Raw genomic sequence first — 16,555 nt, forward strand, 5'->3', positions numbered from 1 at the left:
AGGGAAATTTTAGGTTCTGAGAAAAGCCAGTGGAGAAAAGAATCCATAAAGAGTTTTTTTATTAGGAATACCTGGATGGTGAAGAAAACAATGTGTTCAGCTATTAACCAAAAGTGGTTCTGAAGCTAAGCTAGGGTGTATATGAAGATACGCATGGTGTACATCTGAAGCGAAAAGTCATGCCCAGTAGGGGCTGGTATGTAAGCCATGGAAGCCAAAGATAGGAAGAATAAAGTGTGAGGGAGAGCAGAGAAGTTGCCAGTACACAAAGAAAAGCAGATGAGTGGAGAGGTACCAAGAGCAGCAAAACCAGACGTCACAGGTAGGGACAGTAAGTAGCCTTGCTCCTGACCTTCCAATTCTAGCTCTAGGAGATCTGACTGCATTTGTGTTCACCTCTTAGATATAAGCCAGAGTCTCTGTGATATCCACCCAGCAAAATTAGTGCAAGGAAGTTTTCAATGCATTGCAACCAGAGCCTGGAGCAAGAGAGACATACATGAGCAATTTGCAAAACAGGAAAAAATAGCTCAGTATTAAACATGTACCAAAAAATGATCATCCATACAGCTATCAGAGAAGTATGAAGTAAGACACCAGATAGCTTTTTCACCTACCAAACTGGCAAAGATAAAGTACATTTAGATAATGCATATTGCAGTACTGGAAGACATAGGCACTCATAAACTAGAGGCTAGAGAATAAGCTGATAAACATTTTCTACCTTTAGTAAGTCTTAATGTGCATTTCCTAAAAACCAACAATTACATTTCTAAGCATTTGTCCTAAAGGATTAGAAGTATGTACAAAATTACTTAAGAATATTTACTGCAGTGCTACATATAGGGCATACTGGTGTGGCACTGTGAGTTAATGCGCTGGACTGCAAGGTTGGTTTGAACCTCAAAGTTGGCAGCTGAAGTTCACCAGCCGTTCCTTGGAAACCCTATACAGGGTCTCTATGAGTTGGAAGGGACTCAACGGCACTTAACAACACATACAGGAACAAAAACTTAAGAGTCGTTCAATTAATGTTTCTCAGACATCAATAAGGAATCGTCTTGATGAGTTTTACATATCCCTGAACCACATGCACTAACTTAGTATTCTTTTACTCAACCTACTCTTTCAACAAGTGTTTACTGACTGTGAAGCTGAAGGATCAGCACTGGACTGCTAACCATACGGTTGGCACTTTCTAGTCACCAGTTGCTCCTTGGAAACCTTATACTGGGTCTCTATGAGTCAGAACAGACCAGAGGACACTTAACAACAATAACTATGCTCCAAGAACTGTTCCAGGTGGAGATTTCTAGCGACCAAAAGAGACAAAAGTCCCTTCCGTTGGGGAGTTAACATTTTAGTGGATGGCAGATAATAATAAACAAAGGAAGTAAAATATAGGCAATGGCCTGTTACCTAGTGTTACAGCTAAAAACAAAAACACTATGGACAAAGGGAATGGGAGGAAGCTACAAGCTTCAACAGGGTACTAAGGTAATCCTTACTAAACAGGAAACTTTCAAGTGGGAAAGCTGGCAATAGGACTATCTGGAGGAATAAGAATTCCGGAAGGAAAGAATAGCAGAGGCAATGATCTTGAAGTGGAAGCACACCCCACATGTTTAATGAAGGGCCAAGAGGTGAATGTGATTAAAACAGATGGAGCAAGAAGAGTCGGCCGAGATGAGGTCATAAAGATACAGGGTGTGGAACAGAGATTGATCACGTAGGGACTTGTAGGTCATGGGTAAAGACTTGGGTTTTCACTGAGTAATATATGGAAGCCAACAGAGTTTTTTATGGTAATGCTGAGAAAAGACTGGAGGAGTAAGATTAGTTCAAAGGATGGCACAAGAGTTAAAGCACTCATATGGTCATTGGTTACAACCCACCAGCTATTCCACAGGAGAAAGTTGTGGCAAGTTGTTTTCTGTAAAAATTTACAGCCTTGGAAATTCTATGGGGCAGTTCTATTCTGTCCTCTAGTGTTGCGAGGAGAAGACTTGAATTGACAGCAATTACTTTGGTAGTCATCCGGGAAGAAATGATAGTAGCTTGGATTAAGGTGTGTGTGTGTGTGTGTGTGTGTGTGTGTGTGTGTGTGTGTGTGTGTGTGTGGTTATGTGTCATCGAGTTGACTCCAATTCATAGTAAAGAGAGAAAAGTAATGCCCCACAAGGTTTCCTAGGCTGTCATCTTCATAAGGAACTAATTGCCAGGTCTTTTTTCCTGTCACCCAATAATGGGTTCAATTTGTGAACCTTTGTGTTAGCAAACATTGAGTCACCAAGAGTCCTCTTGGTGGTATAAAAGTGGAGAGGAGAGAGTTTGGATTATGGAGAAATTTGGAAAATAATCCTGACAAGACTGCTTTATGTTAAGTGGGAAGACCTAATGAAATCACTGAAGACTGAGGTGTTGAAGAGTTGCTGGGGGCCACCACACCTTTAAAGGTTTTCAAAATCAATGTAACTGTGAAATCATAGGTTTGCTCTGCTCCTTATATTATTATAATGCTCGCTAAATTAAATATATAATTATCAAAATAAAGAATGATTATTCCTATGCGTCCTATAATCAGCGCATATACTACCAATGATTTCTGTATCAAGCATTGGGAAGCATTCATTTAAATAAGTGTGGTACTTTTATACAGGAGAATGCTAGGCAGACATTAGCTTAGATTTTTCATCTACCTGTACTTACTTGTGCAGATTCAAGTATAAACACACACACATAAAGGCTGGCAAATGCATAAACTCAAACAATAATGGTACTTTATTGGCTGTGGAATGATAGAATATTTATTTTCTTCTTCACACTGATTATTTTTCAGATTGTTCACCTGTCAACAAATAAACCTTCTATGTCTGTAATCAGATTCTTTCTTTTTTCTGATTTATTTCTTGTCTGTTGTTTTCTAATTTTATTTTGATGAAAATACTCCTTTAAGCATTTTTGTGTTTTGATTTGTTTTAATGCATACGTAAGTCTTGTTCAAATCAAGTTTTTTTGTTTCTGGCTTGATCTATAGCAAGGATCGGGTAGTAGCCACATCTCTGGGAAAAGAAAAGGGAAGTAGGATAGAAACCTATATGGCAGAGGTGACTAATTATATTCAGAGACTAGAATTAAAATTGCAAGTAGCAGAGACAAGCAGTATAGAAAATCTCTAAAGACCCAGGAGGTGGCATACCACACACAAACAATGAAGATGCAGAAAGCAGAAGACAGGAAGCAAATGTGAGATGCTCTTATCATAGTCATGGTCACCCATCAGACCAGCATCCAAACTCTTCAATGGGATTGTATGCTTTTTTGTACTCATATCTTCTCAGTACATCCCGATACTACGGTACTATTTTATAAACTGCTCAAATGCTTCTACATAAATGTCATCTAAAAAAAAAAAAAAATTCCTAGGTGAAATAAATATTCGTATGTACAACACAAGAGCTCAAATGATAAAAATCAGAATGAGGTCTAAAAGAAATTGATTATCCTTCTCTTCATTCTAATAGTGTTTACTTTTCATAGGCAACTAGAATTCAGTGGAGGTTTTTAGGTCAGACCATTTAGTAAGGTTATCAGGACGTACTGTCTGGAGGCTTTCTTACTGTATATGTGCATAGTGAACGAAATGTGACAAACTGCTATAAGCACTATGGTCAGCTCCGTGGTTTTCAAGACAGTGTAAATCATGTACCACCTTGCTTCATTCAGAACTAGGATGATTTTCTTCTAACCTCAATCAACTGAACAACTTGTCTATCTTCAAAACAATGTGTGGTACATTTGGCAGACAGCTAATGGGTAAGGGAAGCTTCATTCTGGGAGTGAAATGACAGAGGGCTCTTCTAAATACAGCTCTCCAACCTCTCTAATAAAGAGGACAATTATGAATGGTCTTTAATTGTCTCACTTATTGGATGATTCATACGGCTTAACCATTTAATAGAGTAAAATCATGTAAGCATCATCTGAGAAACCTCACACCTGAATTCACCTTGCAGCCCTAAGCTGGGCTTTTAATTCCTAAAACAATCTTCTGCCAATAATAGAAAAAAATTGAGTCCTGATTTCATAAAGTTATACCTTCATGATGAGATCACAAGAAACATTAAATATAAGAAATATTCTAAAGGTCAGCATTGTCTTGTCACTCTTGGTAAACGAAAGAAGGTGGGTTTCCTTGGAGGGGGAAGGGAGTGGTGTAGAGTGAGAATAGACAAATCTGGCCCACCCTTTCTGGTTGTAAAATCTGCTCTCCATAACATTTTTAAGACTAATAAATCTAAATATCATTATATAGTTGTTAAGTGCTATCAAGTCAGTTCCAATTCATAGGATCCCCTTATAGGGTTTCCAAGGAGCAATGGTGTGGTTTACAGTCCAGTGTTTATCCTACAGCGCCACACCAGGAACTTCATCATTATACAGTTGTTATTGTTGTTGTTGTTGTTGTTATGTGCCATCGAGTCAGTTCCGACCCATAGTGACCACGTAAAGAGTTTCCAATGAACAGTTGGTGAGCTTGAACCACCAACCCTATGGTTCACACTGACTTTGCAGTCCAATGCATTAACCTACATCACCAAGTATGACAAATACATAAATACCATTATTCAATAAATGTATCCTCTCAACCTTTTCACCACACCAAGTTAGGAGAACGTTTTTGTTGTTGTTGTTAAGTGCCGTCGAGTCGATTCCGACCCATAGCAGCCCTGTATTGTTGTCATTGGCATTAAGTGCTGTCAAATTGGTTCTGATTCATAGCCACCTTATGCACAACAGAACCAAACACTGCCTGGTCCTGCGCCATCCTCACAATCATTGTTAAACTGAGCCCATTGCTGCTGCCTCTATGCCAATCCATTCTGTGGTGGAGCTTCCTCTTTATCTCTGACCTCCACTTTAACTTGCATGATGTCCTTCTCCAGGGACTGATCCCTCCTGGTCATATGCCCTAACTATGACAGACAAAGTCTCACCATTCTGGCTCCTAAGGAACATTCTGGCTGTACTTCTTACAACACAGAGAACTTGTTAATTACATGGAAATCCAAGTCCATCTTAAAATGGAACAAATGTACATTTTATCTGCCTTCAGTGACAAACAACCTAGTTCAGTTAATTAAATTTCACAAGGATTTTGTAGCTCAGCTTCTTTTTTCCAGTAATCTCAGTTAGTCTCTGAATATTCTACAAGAGACCCAGGGGACCCGTGTTTAAAACAAGCAGGAGGGAGAGGCCTTGAGTAAAAGAATGAAATCTCAAGGCATCACTTCCTACACACAAGCTCTCTCCCAAATAGCCAGCCACCCTCACAGAGGAGGAGAAATATCCAAGGCAAACGCACGCTGTACTGTTCCTTCATTGTTAACCAGGACTGCAAATGAGTCCCAGCCTCCTTGAGAATATACCACTCACAAGTGTTTTAATGGGTGAGTTTAACAGTGCTTGGCATTTATTAATTCAAAGGATGGGCAGAACAGATTTCCTAAGTCCATACACATTTCCTCCATTGGATTTTGAGACACAAGCTTAACTAAAATTTTCTGTACTTTTAGAGAAAAAATATTTTCTTAAGCATGAAAGAGGAAAAAGACCAGACAGAAACTATAAGCCAAAGTATTGCTTTTGAAAGATCCATTATCAAAAGGCACATTTCCCTTGCTTCTCTTATCAAAACCCTCACTATAATCATCCCTCCCTCCCCTTTGCTTTGCTTTTCTTCACACAACTCTTCTGGCTCTTTCATGGTGGAGCCTCTGGTTCCTGACAGCAAGCAAAGGGGAGTGGCAGGCTCAGGGAAGCCACAGAGCACAGAGGCGGTGGCCTTCTTTGAGGAGGAGGTACACTTCTGAAAATGTTAGCAGGAACCAAGTTTACTCACCCAGAGAAAACAAGAGTTTCCCAAGAAGGTTCTGCAGTTCCAACAGCGCTACAACACACCACTCACCACAGCTACTTTAAGTCAACTAAAAAATGAGGTACGAATGAGGTTATCTATCCTCCAAGCATGTTACTCATCACACAAAGCAAAACCTGAACTTGACTGGAGCTCTCCCATGACACAGTGATGACACAAAGTAGATCCTCACTCTATCTTTCCTGCTGCCTCCCACACAGTCAATGGCAATGGACTGACAGATGTGGTAGTTACTTAGCAATACTTTGTGGTTCTCTCACCCACAGCATTCACAGAGATAGACAATCAGTGCCATCATTCCATAAAAACGTGTCTGTCTATACCTCCCACATACTGTTAAACTTTATGTAATAATTTACATTAGGGCATGGAGGAATAAAATACTGGCTCATGCTTCATAGAAAGCAATCATTCTGTGGGCTTGTAAGTATTCCAATGCTGAACCCTTTGTCCCCTGGGTCTTTCAGGTAACTACTATGTAGTATTCCCAGGTGATATGACTATCAACTAAATGAGCTAGAGAGCTCAGTGAGATGTATTGCCCACCTTGAATTCCACCACATCATGGCTCCAATCTTGCAAGCATCTCCTATACTAAAAAGAGCTTTATCTCCAGTTGTCCCCAAGGCATTTGGCAATCACTCTAAACAACAGGCTTAACCAAAATATCTCAAAAGACCTGTGATCAACACCTTAGACCACTCAGAGGTGACCAGAGAGTTGGTATATTTTCAACAAAACCCTAAATGAACTCTAATTGGTCTACTCAGACTGGGAAAGACATTTAAATAGATCCACAGTGGATTCTAAATTTCTCTCTACTGCCATTCAAAGTAATTAAGACAAATATGATAATTAGCATATATACTAGAACACTTTCTAGAGCCAAGCACTGTTTAAGACCTTTCCAGGCACTGTGCTTTTAATCTTCACAACAAGCCTAAGTAAAATCTTGAGACAGCTACTGCTAATATGTTCGTGAAACAGACAAGACTTGTACACTTAGACACTTATGTTAGGTTTCCCAAGATCCCATCACAGCACAGTGGTAGAGCTGGGATGTGTGTCCAAGCAGTTTGATTTCTGAGCCTGCTCTCTGACCTACTCCTTATATCGCCTCTCTGGTGCCAGCGTGAGATGGTAGGTTCACATCCAGTGGTTAGATGGGGGAGCCACATGGTGACGGCAGCAGGAGATATGTGAAGTCAAGAGATTTGAACTCTAATGCCAATTTCATCATTAGCTATGTGACTTTGGACAAAAAGACTCAGCTTCAGTGTATGCAGACAGGTCATTAAAATACTATGTACTATTTTAGAATACTATGTACTATTTTCAAGTATCTGTTACCAACTCAATTCTGACTCATAGAGACCCTTTAGGGCAGAGTAGGACTGTTCCAAACATTTTCTAAGGCTGTAAGTCTTTACAGAAGCAGTCTGCCTCCTCGTTTTCCTGAGGAACAGCTGCTAAGTCCAAACCACGAACCTTTGGTTAGCAGTTCAACACTTAATCCACTGTGCCATCAGAGTTCCTTTAAAACATCCAAATAGAGGATTAAAAAAAAAAAAACAAAGAGTTCTGTGATTTCTGTGAGGTGAAAGGCCAAGTTTACATCCAAAACTGCCTGGTGAGCTCCTGGCCAGTGGTGACTACTCACAGCCACAGTGGTGAGGCAGCAGCCACACTAACTGAATAGCCTGTAGACTGAGTAGCCAGCCCTACTCGTCAAGGCTTGCTGGTGTGTACACACCTCTGTACAGCACGGAAACGTTAGGAGAAATGCGTTATGAGTTCACCATGAGGACAACTCACTAAGAGGTGGCCCTGGGAATGCCATGAGGTCCACAGAGTGGAGCTCAGCATCCACTCAATAGAACTTACCAAACAGTTCCACTTCCTACCACCTGATAAAGCTTGGCTTGTTTGTAATATTTCTTATTTTTAAAGGAGCTCGAGTAGCATTAGTGGTTATGATTCAGGTTGGTAACCTCAAGGTCAGCGGTTCGAAAATACCAACTGCTTCACAGGAGAAGAGAGGCTTTCTGCTCCAGTAGAGATGTACAGCCTTGGAAACTCTAAATGGGGTCACTCTTAGTCGGAACTTACTCCACGGCACACATCCACCAGCACTATTAAAAATGAAACATGGTTTAAGATCCACTATCATGGCAGATTCTCCCTTACTGCCATGAAGTGCAAAGAGGAAGCACAGACCTTGCTGGAACTAAGTAAGAGGAAGGCTGCCTAAGTAGGTGGGCTTCCCTAATCTCAGCCAGTCATGCTGGAAGGTGACTCATCTATGAAGAAGATGGTCAAAGTTCTTTTAAGAAACCCTCATGGGCTGCTAATAGGCATGAACATTACTCAGACAGGAAGGCTTGGCAGGGGAACGGAGGGAACAGGGTCTCATCCTACCTGCTAGGGAGTTCCTGCCTGAATAAATGATGACAAAATGAACTTAGAAAAATGACCTAACAAAGGATCGCTTACTTTAATTACAAACCTACTACATATCTACGGAGTCCTGGTGTGGCGCTGTGGGTTAATGTGCCAGACTGTAAAGCCATGTGAACTGCAAGGTCAGCGGTTCAAGCTCACCAGCTGGCTCCTTGGAAACCCTATACAGGGTCACTATGGGTCGGAACCGACTTGAAGGCACTTCACAACAACAACATATCTATGATGCAGTCCTGGTGTGGCACTGTAGGGTCAGTACTGGACTAATAATCATGAAATCAGCAGTTCAGACTCACCAGCTAATCCTTGCAATCCCGATACAGCCCCGCTGAGAGTCGGAACTGACTTGACAAGACTTCACAACACTATCACATTTCTGTAGGGGTAGTGGTGGTGGTTCAGACTTAGAATTCCAACCTTCTAACTGGAGACCTGGGTCTGATGTCCAGTCAAGGCACCTCAGGTAATTCCACCACCCATCTGTCAAGACATTTTCCATGTTGCTATGTGGCTGAATAAGTCTCAGTAGAACTGTCAGATTAAGACTAGGAAAAAAGGTCTGGTGATTACATCCAAAAATATCAGACAATGAAAACCCTGTAAATCATAAGAGTCCAATCCGAATGTGCATGGTCACAATGAGCAAGAAGGTCGATTGCTTAGCAGCTAATAACAGCAATATTTATAAGCAGAATATTCACAAACAATGCAAAAGGAGGGAAAGTAGAGGCAACAGAGAAAATCTGCCCATAAGTCACAAGAAACAGAAGGAGCTCAGGGTCTTCCCACTGCTGTTTCCAATGCCAACAACCTGGTGGACTTCACTTTCTCCCAATTTCAGTATTTCAGAGGTCTTAAAATCATAGGTAAGAAAAAGTACCTGGAGGTTGGTAGATAATGAGGCTTGAGTTGGCTGGTTAGTGATCATACTAGTGTGTTCTGCCCACAAACAGAGGAGCAGCACAGGCCCAAACCCCGATTACTCGTAACACAGCTGTGTGAATACCCACAAGGCAAAAGCAGCTCCACTCTGTAGGATTCCAAAGACTGCATGCTGTTTTATCACTCTGTGTGTAGAGCCTGCTTAGAGGTAGCTTGACATATAAAATCTCTCAACAAGAACTTGCCAGGAAAAATTCTTTTGGTTCTCTTTCAGAATAATTTGTTTGTATTTGTTTTCAGATGAATTGTTATATGCCATCGAGTTGGTTCCAACTCATAGTGATCCTGTATATATATAGGGTTTCTAAAGAGCAGCTGATGAGTTTGAACCACTGACCTGTGGTTCAAGCTGACCTTGAAGTCAAGTGCTTACCCTACAGTTTCCACACCAGGACTCCCTTCTAGTTCTCACAAAACGTGTATGGTTTCATACTGTACCAATTTTGTTAATATATAATCAATGTGAGCTCTTCAGACAAAGGACTTATATATTAATATGTATCAGGGAAAGAGTGCAGAGACTGAAGTCACATTTAATGTTAAGGTCCAGAAGCTGTCCTCAGTTGTTCCTTTGTGCCAGAATGTATGCACTGTGGGTTGAATTGAGTGCCCCCCAAAGACAGGGTGAGAGGTTCTACTATCTAGCACCTATGAGTGTGACTTTGTATGGCAATAGGTTCTTTGAAGATGCTATCAGTTAACTTGAGTGAGAGCATCTGTTGTTGTTATGTGCTGCGGAGTCGGTTCCGATTTATAGTGACCCTGTACAGGGTTTCCAAGGCTGTAAATCTTTACAGGAGCAGAAAGCCTCATCTTTTTCCCATGGAACAACTGGTAGTTTCGAACTGCTGACCTTGTGGTCCACAGCCCGATTCGTAACCACTACACTACTATGTGCAGTCATTTTGTGTGGGGGGCTATTTTACTTGTTGTTGTTGTTAACGGTCATCGGGTCAGTTCTGACTCGTAGTAACCCTGTCTAGGGTTTCCAAGGAACAGCTGGTGAGTTTGAACCACCAGCCTGAGGTGCAAACTGATCTTAAGGCCGTGCATTATCCTGCAGCACTACACCAGGACTCCCTTTACTTAGGAGTAAATATAATCAAGCATTGCCTGAAAGCATCCTATACGCACCCCTCCCAACTTCTTGTTTCTTAAATGTATGTTTTGACTATTTTAGGTTGGAATGTTAATAACTGCCTGGCCCTATTCTGATACAGTCTAGATAAGCAGACACTTGTATAGTTAATTACACCTTCCCTTGAGATGTTTATTGGGGAATCATGACCACCTTGTCATTTCGTGGGAATGTTGGAATTACAACCCCCCTGCATGCAGTACATGACTAACTGTAACAAGAAGTTGTATAAAAAAATACTTGTAAAAAAGACTCAGAAGAGTAAGTTCAACATCAATTAAACCATCCTGTTTGGTGTGAGGTATTCAGGTAGTTGACTTTCTAATAACGAAGGCTTTTCTCTATGTTTACCTGGAGTGGTCAGTAATTGGATTCAACCACTCCAGGGCATGGGACACAGGTTTGGGGTAACATTAGGTCATACTAGAGTTGGCCCTGATCTACTATGATTGCTGTCCTTATCAAAGGAGAACACAGACACAGTGGGAAGATGACCATGTGACAATGGCGGCAGAGTTTTGCTGCTACAAGCCAAGAAACACCTGGGACCACCAGAAGCTAGAAATGGTAAGAAAGGCTCCTCATCTAGATACCTCAGAGAGAACATGACCCTGTCAACACCTTGATGTCAGATTTCTGGCCTCCAGAACCATTGTTGTGATTGTGGTTGTTGTCCAGAACCATAAAAATAAATTTCCATTGTTTGTAATGCAGTGGTTATGAATCGGGCTGCGAACCTTAAGCAGTTCGAAACTACCAGCTGTTATGCAGGAGAAAGATGAGGCTTTCTGCTCCCATAAAGAATTACTGCCTTGGAAACCCTGTACAAGGTCAATATGAGTCGGAACCGACTCCACGGCACATAACAACAAAATGATTTGTGATAACATGTCATGGCAGTGTTAGGAAACTAAGAAAGACATTTTGGCATTTTGTTATTGTTAAGTGTCGTCGAGTCGGTTCCGATTCATTGCAACCCTGTACAGGGTTTATGAGGAGCAGCTGGTGGGTTTTAACCACCAACCTTGTGGTTCACAGCCCAGTGCTTATTCTACAGCACCCACATCAGCAGTCTTAGGTATTAGGCATGACGTTTTATTGAGCAGTGGCCCAGAAATAGTCTTCTTATCCTAATTTGTATAAGGAGATACTCAGTGTTTACTACTATCAATCAATCACTCAAGAAGACCACAGCTCTACATGGAGGGGCTTATAATCATTGTAATGAAACAAAGTCTATGATTTGTTGAATATAAAACTGATGATCTGCCCTGTAAACTTTCACTCGTCACAATAACTTTAAAAAAAAAAAAGACTATAGCTCTGTTATGGCTTTAGTAGAAAATAGTCACCCAAGAGACTTTCAAACCAAACTCACTGCCATCGAGTCCATTCCTACTCATAGTGACCCTATAGCAGAGAGTAGAACAGCTCACTGGGTTTATGGGAGCAGATAACTTCATCGTTCTCCTATGGAATAGCTGTTGGGTTTGAACTGCCAACCTTGCTGTTAGCAGTCCAATATATAACCCATTATGCCACCAGCATGCAGCTGTTGTTGATATTTACTGTTGAAATGTTTCTGACACATAGCGACCCTGTATAGGGTTGCCTAGGAGCGACTGGTGAGTTTGAACCGCCAACCTTGTGGTTCAAATAGGCATTGCAGTCTAATGCTTTATCCCACAGAATCACACTAAACATGCATGTGTTGGTGTTGTTAAGTGCCGTCAAGTCAGTTCCAACCCATAGCAACCCTGTACAGGGTTTCTGAGGAGCTTCTGGTAAGCTTGAACCGCCGACCTTGCAGTTCAAACAGCTTTGCAGTCTGGCGCATTAACCCACAGTGCCACACCAGAGGCGAGCTCTGGTAGCATAGTGGTTACAAATCGGGCTGCAAACCTTAAGGTTAGCAGTTCAGAACTACCAGCTGCTTCGCAGAAGAAAGATGAAGTTTTCTGCTCCTGTAAAGATTTATAGCCTCGAAAACCCAGTACAGGGCTCTATGAGTCGGTTCCAACTCCACAGCACATAACCACCACCAACCACCATATCTTAAATAAACTCCAGGATGAAGAATCACCATAAAATCACCATACTTATAAATCTCAGCAAGGGAATCAAGTGTTTCAATCTGTTTATTTTTTTGGTTTTTTTCTTCCTTCACAAAGTAGTATGTTGTTGTTGTTAAGTACTGTGGAGTCGGTTCCAACTCATAATGACCCTTGCACAGGGTTTCCGATACAAGAGAAATTTCTTAAAAGAATTCTTTTAAAAAAATAATTCCTCTCCCGTGGAAAGATATTGCAGAATATTGTGTATTCTAGGTTTGTAGTGGTTTCTTGGTCTTTCATAACAGCTCTGAGATACAATTTCTCTCCTCACCTACCATAATTGATTCAAAGGCACCAAAAAAAAAAACCATAGTTGCCATTAACTCCTAGTGATCCCATGTGTGTCACAGAGAACTGTGCTCCATGGGGTACTCAATGGCTGATTTCAAGGCACCCTGACTGACCTCCAACCTCCAATCTTTTAGCTAGCAGGAGCATGTTAACTGTATACAGTATGAAGTTGGTGTCATTGTTGTTAAGTGCTGTCGAGTCGGCTCCAACCCAGAGTGATTCTGTATAGGGTTTCCAAGGAGCAGCTGGTGAGCTTGAACTGCCGACTTTGCAGTTCAAATGGTATTGCAGTCTGGTGCATTAACTCACAGCGCCATACCAGGACTCCACAGTATAAATAGGAAGTACAAAAGGAATAAGTATGCAATGCTATCCATTGTTCCTATATGAGCTTTGTGCTTATGGAAAGAATATAAAAAGCACCGTGAAAGTGGAAATGTTATTCACATTTTTAGAATTTCTTGTTAATGATGATAACAGTGAAGATAGTAATGATATGCACTGTGGGTTTACTGGTTCCAAGCACTGTTAAGCACTTTATAAACATTATCTCAATTGATCACAGCTATAAGCATAGTGGTTACGAATAGGGCTGCGAACTTCAAGGTCAGCAGTTCGAAACAACCAGCTGTTCTGCGAGAGAAACTGACTCCACGGCATATAACTACCACCATAAAGCATGTGTTAGTATAATCATTTGGAAAGGATAGACTGGCTATTTTTGGATTTACCCAATGTAATGCTGTTAGGAATGGTTAAAGTTGTTCTGATAAACAGATTCTTAAGTCTACACACAACTATGTCATCACAGAGTTACAGCATCCATCCAAAAGATGTCCTGCAGTTAGCTTGATGGAATTTGAAATTTTGAAATAATTCAAGGAAAACTCACATTGTTGCTGCTGCTGTTCTTATGTGCAGTCCAGTTGGTTCCCATTCATATCAACTCTGTGCACAACAGAACAAAACACTGCCCAGTACTAACCCATCCTCACAATTGTTGGGATGTTTAAGCCCATTGTTGCTGCTACTCTGTGAATCTCTTTTCCTTGACCCTTCACTTTACCAAGTATGAAGACCTTCTCAAGAATGTGGTACCTCCTGACAACGTGTCCAAAGAACTAGAGACATAGTTTTGCCATCCTTGCTTCTAAAAAGCAATCTAATTGTACTTCTTCCAAGACAGAATTGTTTCTTCTTCTAGCAGTCTGTGGTACTTTCAATATTCTTTGCCAACACCTTAATTCAAATGCATCAATTCTTCTACTGTCTTCCTTATTCACTGTCCAATTTTCACATGCATATGAGGTGACTGAAAATACCATTGCTTGGGTGAGGCACACCTTAAATCCTCAAACTGGTATCTTTGCTCTTAAAGACTTTAATGAGGTCTTTTGCAGTGGATTTACCTAATGCAATAAGTCCTTTGACTTCTTGACAACTGTTTCCATGAGCCTTGACTATGAATCCAAGCAAAATGAAGTCATCGACAACTTCAATCTTTTCTCCATTCATCATAATGTTATTTGCTGGTCCAATTGTGACGATTTTTGTTTTCTTTACATTGAGTGCAATCCATACTGCCCTTAGAATCTTCCAACATTTCAACCTGAGGCTTGAATTTTTTTCTTCAATTATTTCAGCTTGAGACATGCTGAGCATCAGTATCCTTCAAATTATATCATACATTATTATCTAAGAGTTCTATCTTCCCCGGGAAAAACTACAGTTCTGGTTGTCATTCTTAAACTATGAAGAGGTCATAGAAAGAGAGGAAGTGAAGGAAGTTCCCCTCTTCAGTCCCCTGAGAAGTCTCAAGAGGGTAAAACTCTCTACAAGTATTTATTGCTCAAACTGATTTCTTCCCCATTCTCTCTGCATATGTGAGTAATATCAGATAGACATACATATATCTACTATGAGAAACATTCAAAACCCTGTTACTGCCTCCTACAAAACCAAATACTTTTCCTTCTCTCTAGGCCAGGCTCCTATATGTATACAACTGAAGTATATTTTGTCTTGGCTCAATATAACCATCTTCCTCCTATCCACTGTATTTATATCTCTTACTGTTCTGTACTCTTGAACCCAAATCACACTGAGATAGAATCACTTCCAGTAAAAAAGACACTTTGAAGCTAGGGGAAAAAAATAATCAAAATAGTAGACTAGATTTGTTTTCAATCTTAACCACAATCCCTATCCCATCTTAAAATGGATAGGCTGCTTTTTGAAGGGAAAAATAAAATTCATTACTAGAAAAGTTAGAGGCACAAAAACAATAACTTATCATGGAAACTGGGCTCTACTTTTAATGAGAAGAAAAACAGAGTAATCCAGTTCCAGAATAAGCTGGTCTGCATAGCATTTGAGTATAAAGAAAATAGCATCGTTAAAGGTTGGGATGGGAAACAACTATTCCATACAAAGCTGGTTACAATGAACAGTTCATTCCAAACTGGTGGGAAAAGATTTGCACTCAAGCCTAGGAATGCACAGCATGGATGGCTCATAGAATGTTCTAAGAGTTCACAAACTGAGCTACTCTTTGTCAAATCTCATTTTTCTGAACAGAACCAAGTTTTTAACTTGCAGGTAAGAATCATGAGTGGCTGAGGACTCTGGACTCAGGGAGGGAGAGGGGCTGTGTGCTGATGACTGGGGGGGTGGCGCACAGGCTTGCAGTGTGTACCTTTTGTTGTATGAATGGTTATATATTCCTGAGTCCTTCAGTGTACATCCAACAACTAAAAAACAGAGGCAGTAGAAGCAAATACTGTTGAATGATGATGCATGGAAGGGATCGTAATCATTGCAATGAAACAAAATACAATAGGATGAGTGTAAAGCTGATATTCTCCCATGTAAACTATCACACAATTCACAATAAAAACTTAAAAAGGAAATAATTATGAGGCAAAAGTACGTTCTTTAGAAATTTCTTCAAAAGTAAATAGCACATTTCCTTGTAACTATTTTGAATTGAGATCATCTTTATCCTAGAATATTGAGGCATGTCCATAGATACTAACTTGAAAAGCAAGGCCGTCACACCAATAGTGCACAAAGGTCCCCTGTCATCTCCTCCAGGACGTGCAGACACGCTGAATCTCTCCCCTGTCCCGGGGCCTTCAGCATCTGCTGCGCTAGCCCACTGACACTGGCCTTTACATGTTCCCAAAGGAAGAGCCCCACAGCAGGCTGGCCATCACCTCCTTACTCATGGCTGCCTTCAGGAGGTACAGGACAAGGACTCAGGAGACAGATTGCTCTGGAACCACCACATATCCACACCTTGTTGGACAGTGTTTCTGTTGTACAGGCTGTGGCTACTTGAGCCCTTTTACACCCCTTCCCCTCCCCTCCCTGTTGCCCATATTTCAAGTTTTGCCAGTCTCATTGCTAGCTACAGCAGTTAGGAAAAAAATGGAAGAGAGAAATCACATGAATCAAATTAACCATCTAGTCCTGAAAGCAAAATATGGAAACAACTGTTTTAAATAAAATGTTAATGTTTGTTTTAAGTACTGTCAAGTGGGTTCCAACTCATAGGAACCACCTGTACAGGGTTTCCAAGGACTGGCTGGTGGGTTTGTGTTTAGCAATCAGGTGCTTATCCTACAGTGCTATACCAAGACTCCTTTAAATAAAGCGCTATCGTAGTCGTTG

Source organism: Chrysochloris asiatica, unplaced genomic scaffold (genome assembly GCF_000296735.1).
Source record: "Chrysochloris asiatica unplaced genomic scaffold, ChrAsi1.0 scaffold00035, whole genome shotgun sequence".
Classification (NCBI taxonomy): domain Eukaryota; kingdom Metazoa; phylum Chordata; class Mammalia; order Afrosoricida; family Chrysochloridae; genus Chrysochloris; species Chrysochloris asiatica.